Here is a 6,668-nt window from a genome sequence, read left to right as displayed (position 1 = left end):
AAAGCACAGGAAGTGCAAAGACGAGACAGAGCTAAGACGGGAACCTGGGGTGGAGAAGGAGGTTGGGGGAGGTGTGGATGGGGTGGGGAAGCTATTTAGGAAGGGGTCAAGCAGAAGATGGAGCACCACTAAGGGGTTTTTAGGGGAGCGGGTGATTGGGATGGGGTTAAAGGTGAGAAGTGCACTCCTTCCTTTAAAGAAAAGAAAGCAACTTGATTAATTAGAGGGTTAAGGGAGTGAACACCTTTAAGGACACATAAGAAAAACCAGCTTGCAGAAAATAATTGTTCTTCAAGAAACTCTTTTACCAGGTTGATTTCTTCATCTTGGAGAGAGCCATTCATGAAGTCAAGTATGGTTCAACAATAACATTTCATCTGAATCTTTTAAAACACCATGGCTAGTCTGAGTTGAAGGCCCTACGTGCTCACCCACTGTGTCACTTATCCTTCTGACATATACTTTAACAAGATAACAAGAGGTTGTGGGAGTCAAAAGTTAACCACAAATCAACAGTACCACCAAATCTGCTTTCATCATACAAAATTGTATTCGAAAAATGTGAAACAAGTAGTTCTCATAAACAAAACATGTCAATCATATCAAAACGTTATGTACATAGGTCCTGAAGGTATACAAACACTGAAGTTGCCACCAATGTTTCGGGGACTCGTATCTGCTTCTCAGGGCTACAATAATTCCCAGAATGTCGACTATCAGTGCTCAGGGCCTCCTTAAGGGTGTCAAAAGCTTTCTAGCACTCCTCTGACCAGAAATATGACATGGCTGCTTCTTGGAACTCAGCTCTGTCAAAGTGCAACATTGGTGCCATTTCCCTTGACAAATCTCCTGTAATAATCAGTGAGTCCAAGGAATGCTCCCACTTCTGTCTGGGTCTTGGAGGTTTTCCAAGCCAGAATGGTTTGGATTTTGGCCTGTAGGGACTGCACCTTGTTTCCTCCCATTTGGTGACCCAAATAGACCGCTGAACCCTGCCCGATTTAGCACACAAAGGCCTTGATAGTCAGGTCTGCCCTCTGCAGACCCTAAAGCACTTGTCTGAGGTGGCACAAATGGTCCTCCCAGCTACAACTGAAGACTGCAATGTCGTCTAGATAGGCAGCACTAAAGTTCTCCAACCCAGCCAGAACCTGTTTGACCAACCTCTGGAAGGTGGGAGGGGTATTCTTCAACCCACTGGACATTAGCTGGAACTGGAAGTGTCTTTCAGCCATAGAGAATGCAGACCTCTCTTCCTCTGCCTTGGTTAAGGCGATCTTCCAGTACCCAGACGTTAGATCAGACATTCAAAGGAACTAGGCAGCTCCCAACCGGTCTATTAGCTTATCAGCTCTGGGTATGGTGTGTGTGCATCAGTCTTGGTGAACGCATTGAGCCCCTGGTAATCCACACTGAACCTTAGTTCTGGAGTGGCACCTGAAAGTGCAGCCTTGGCGACCAGCACCACTGAGCTGAACCAAGGGCTGTTTGAGGGCTCAATAATCCCTAACTTCCGCATCTTGGAGACCTTCTCTTTAATGCTGACTCTCACCTTATCAGACAACCAGTAGATTTTACTCTTCACCGGTGTGCTGTCCGCAGTGTCAATATTATGGGTGCACCATGTAGTGAGTTCGGTCATAAGGGACAATAAAGAGGCAAACTTCCCCAACAACTGGTGGGAGTCTCTCTGTTGTTCTAGCATCTAGCTTACACCCTCCACTGACCCATCCTACTCCTTGGAAAAAAGGAAGTCAGGGAGAGGTTCACTCTCTTTCTCCACTATCCGCGACCAGAGCATAGTTAACTCAGACCTCTCAGAGTGGGGTTTGAGGTTATGATTGATGTGCAAAACCCTTAAATATTTCCTGAAGGTTTAAGGTTCACTAGGTAGGTGACCTCACTCTTGCACACTTTCCCCTCATAGGGCCCAGGCCATTGGTCTTGCAGGGCCCTAGGCACTGCAGGCTCCATCACCCACATTTTTTGGCCAGGCTGAATCTTGACCAGAGAGGCCTCCTGGTAATACCACTGTTTCATGACCTCCTGGATGGTTTCTAGATTAACCTTAGCTTGCTTCCAGAAGGTCTTCAACTGGGTCCAGAGTGCCAGCAAGTATCTGACGACATCCTGCGGAGGCCTTCTCGGGAGCATGCTCCCACCCCTCCTTGACCAGACTGAGAGGTCCTCGCACTGGGTGCCCTTACAGGAGTTCAAAGGGGCTGAAACCAACTCCCTTCTGAGGCAGCTCCCGGTGCGCAAACAACAGGCATGGCAAGAGCTCAGACAGACCCATGTTCATGCCTTTATGGGTCTTGTTGAACCTCTCAACAAGCCCATTGGGTTGAAAGCGGTAAGGAGTAGAGAACTTGCAGCTTACCCCACACTGCTTCCACATGGCCTTCATGTATGCCAACATGAACTTGGTACCAGAGTCTGACATCACCTCCTTGGGGAACCCAACATGGTTAAAGATCCCCATAAGTGCCTTGGCCACTGCAGGCGCAGTCACAGTCCTCAGAGGCATAACTTCTGGGTATCGGGTGGCATGGTCCACCAAAACCAGGATAAACCTGTTATCCATGGCTGTCTTGGGATCCAGAGGCCCGACAATGGCAATGCCCACCCTTTCAAAGGGGGTGCCAACAGCAGGAAATGGTTGCAGAGAAGCCTTGTGCTTCCCTCCTGACTTGCCACTGGCCTATGAGGTAGGACAGGACATGGGGTGGGTGGAATTTTTTTAGTTGTGCTACGCAAAGCTTCCCAAAATGGTAAAAAGTCTCCACAAGCATGCAAAAGTCCGCAAAGACGCGGAATTGCTTGTTCCGCCTGTCCACGATGCTTTTTTCCTGTTCACAAATGCTGTTTGCGTGCTCAGGAAGAAATATCTTGTGAACATGCATTTTGAAAGCGCGAACAAGCAAACATTTTCGCGAAGCAGCGGTTCGTGGAATTTTTGACAAATCCGCATTCTCCGCGGAACGCGAAATTACCCAAATTCTGCAAATTCCGCGAGCGGGACAGAATTTACCGCCGAGGCCTAGACAGGAACTGCAGCAAACATCTGAGACCCTCCTCATATGAGGCCAATAAGAGTTGGTGACAAGCCTGTCAAAGGTCTTGTCCTGACCCAAATGACTGGTCAGGGGTGCATCACGACCCAGCTCCAATAGGAAGGCCCTGTAGCAGTAGTGCCAGGATCCTTAGGCTTGCTATACAGGAAACAATTCTTCCAGTAGATTAGGTGATCCCCAGAGGTGTCACCAGCTACCTGGGCCTCGGTCTACTGCTGAAGGCCCACAAGTGTAGGGCACTCCATCTGCACCTTGCAGAACACTTCTGTGGAGGGGCCCCTTTGCTGCTGCGAGTTGGCCAGCTCAGGTAGTTTTCCAAGGGCAGCAAAATTCTCCCCTGTAAGCTCTGGGGCATCCCCTCAGGTTCACACTCCTCCCGGACTGTGGAAGTTTCAATAGTGAGTTACCCGTGCCCCTTGCCCTCCCTCTTTTTGGCAGGTCCCTAGGGCCATTCTTCCAGGCTCCAAGAACTCCAGACTACCCTCTGAGGCATCCATGCACTGTGTAGTCAGGCACACCCACTCAGGCAACCCTAACATCGCCGAGTGGGGCCTGAGCACTTTAGCACTGGTTAGCAGTGGTAAAGTGTGCAGAGTCCTCAGACCAGAAAAAACGAACTCAGTAAAAACAGGAGGTCTGAAAACAAAATGTTAGCGGTATATCACGCCAAGGATGCTAGGTCTAACAGGGACCTCAAGAACTGCAAATGAAAATTTATATGGGGCACGCTTTTACTGTGCCGAGAGAGGGGATACTCTAAATGGCTCGCCCGGCCCTTGTCTCTAAATGGGGGAGTTCTCTTTTACTCCTCCTTACACATACCCTGTTTGCTTATTCATAGGTTTTAGGGAGAATTGTTTCCACCAATGGGAGCAGTCTACGTGCCTTTCTTTTAAATTAAGCCAGTAGCCTTGGGCAGATGGGAGCCTATTCATGCTAATTATTTTTTATGTTTGATGTTTTGTATATTCGTAAAAGGTGTGCACAAAAGTGTTTTTGCAATATTGCGGCCATCTGAAAGTTTGCCCATCATATAGCCTTCATGAACACTACTGCTGCATTTGTTGTTAGTGTCACCAATAGCCATTTGCAAAGTTTTATTTTGTTGACATGATTTGCAAACTAGAGGATGAATGTTGGTCATAGACGGCAGCCCCATCACCCCCTTCTCCCACAGCTGTAATTTTCTTTCTAGGCAAAACTCAAGATTTTTCTCCAGAGCATATGCAAGAAGGCAGGTATCCCTCTATTGCATTCTGGAGAGAAGCCCTTCCCAGAATCCTAGGGAAACAGTGTCCCATCATTACTGGTTGGGCCCTTTGAATGTGATTGGCAGCTCATGACCAATTTATTGAATGTGGACATGGATGATGGGACTTACCTTCAAATTGGTGAACAGTCTGGAGCTAAGTGTTAATCACTTCTTTGATGGACACAGCTGAAGATATTCAAGCCTGCCATGCAGGTGACCTTGCTTGAGCAGAAGCCTCCAACTGCCCCAAGCAGTTCATAGACACAGCTCCTTGAAACACTATCTACCCATCACCAAGGACAGGGGGGTGGCTGCCCTAGAAATCTACTGTTTCAAATTGTAGATAAGCTAAACTATGACTGCCTTGTGAGCAAACCTCTAATCGCACCAAGGTTTGTTATTTTATGTTCTTTGTTTACTCTGCAATGCATTTGCCTAGAAGCTGCTTGATTTCAAAGGTAGCCGAATCAAGAGAGGGCTGTGTAGTCTGTGAAAAGCCATTTGTACCTTCGGATTTCAATCGACTTCAGGGAGCCAGGGTCTGTTCTTCCAGCTTCACCATCCAGGCTGGTTCCCTTTGAGTGTGGTGCCACTGCCCAGAGCCTCTGTAGCCCCTAGGTAGCGAGACATTCCCACATTGAGAGAGCGGTATCGTTAATCCTAAACCCCGGACTACCTAGAACCATGAAAGGAGTATTATACACTCTGAGACACCAACCCCTTTCTTTGAGGAATACATGTTCGCTATTATTTTTGCTTTCTTCTTGTCTGATTTTAGGGGTTTGTGAATATTAGGATTGCTGTCAGTTAGTGTTACTAGTGTCTAACAGGTCATTACTTTCATAGGAATTCGACTTGTTTATTGTAACAAACAGTCAGTTAGTGATCACAAACGTTTTGGCTTATGGGCATTCACAAACTTTTCCAGTGACCTCTGACACTGAAATGGTCATAAATGTACTTGTGTCAGAGCCATTGCCAGTAGCGAAGGCGGGTCTTTAGTCCATCCAGGTCTAAGGGCCATGCCATTGTGGCTTGGACTGGCTACTGGGCCTTTCCCATGTGGGGTTTACCTGCATCCTTTGCTTCCTCGCGAAACTGGCAACTGGTGGTGGGCAACTCACCGGAAATGGTTAAAAGAATTGGACAGAAGGGGTACGGGGTATAAAAGGCTGACTTGCCCCGAGGGGATCCTCTTTGTTAATTTGGGCTAAAAATGGTACTCGATTGCTACATTGCCCTTGATTTTATTATTATCAACCCCTCTTCCAGAGAGGTTGTTTGGAATTCGGGTTGGTTAGAGGGAGGACTGACCGGCTGGTGGTCCTGGCTTCTCAGCCCTACCTCTCGTGCCCATGATGTTTCTTGGGACACATAACCAGATTGTTACAGGTTGCCCTAGAAGGGTCAATGTGCTAAGTGGTGTCCTGATGTTTGCCTTATGAATATGTCATTCCTCTGAACGTTCTATTTGTTTTGAGTAATCCCTGTTCGCCTGGCCTTTGTTCCCTGCCTGACTACAGGCAGGTGCGGCCTTAGGCATGTGCAAGCTGTGCACCTGCACAGGGCCACCAAATCCTAGGGGCCACCACACCAATAGTGGGAGAGGTGTGGCACCACGGCTAGGGCGACTGACTCCGGAATCTGGGGATCACAGTTCGAAATTAGCCCAGCACCATGTGACTCTGGGCAATAGCTTGCTTAATCTTCCCGACGGCCCCCAGCGCCTAGAGACCCTTACGGGTGAATGTGCGCTTTACAAATGTGGATTATTATTATTATATATTTCCTTAATATAATAATCCTCTGAGGATGGATACATATTTGCGTGGCGGCCCATGGCAGGGATTTGGTGGCACTTCCAAACACCCTGACCCCTCCCCCACCCCTTCTTCACTGGCTTCCGCGCTAAGCCCTGACCCACTCTTCCGGGGCCCCCCACCTACGCTCCCTGCCCAGGGCCGCCATGAGCCTAGAGCCGCCCCTGCTAAAGGAGATGTAATATCTATGCCATGTGGTAGGTACATTCAAGTTTCAAGCTTAATATCTGTCTTAGGATGTTCACAGGGTCGGACTAGCCTATAAGGCATTGAGGCAGTGCCCGACGGGCTGGTCTGACAGGTCAGTATTTGCATTGTTTTTTCTCCGTTTGTGGGCCTGTTTTCTGGTCTACTGATCCGGTTTTTACTGTTTATTTCCAAATATTGCCTGCAGCAAGCGCAACACATGCAGTACTTCTATACCTTGCAAACCCCTTATATTTTCCCATGGAGAAATACTTAAAAACCGACTCTTACAATATTTTTTTTTCTATCCATAAATATACTTTTCAGGTTGTCATA

This window comes from Lissotriton vulgaris, chromosome 10, assembly GCF_964263255.1.
Source record: "Lissotriton vulgaris chromosome 10, aLisVul1.2, whole genome shotgun sequence".
Taxonomy (NCBI): domain Eukaryota; kingdom Metazoa; phylum Chordata; class Amphibia; order Caudata; family Salamandridae; genus Lissotriton; species Lissotriton vulgaris.
This window is presented reverse-complemented; position numbering follows the sequence as displayed.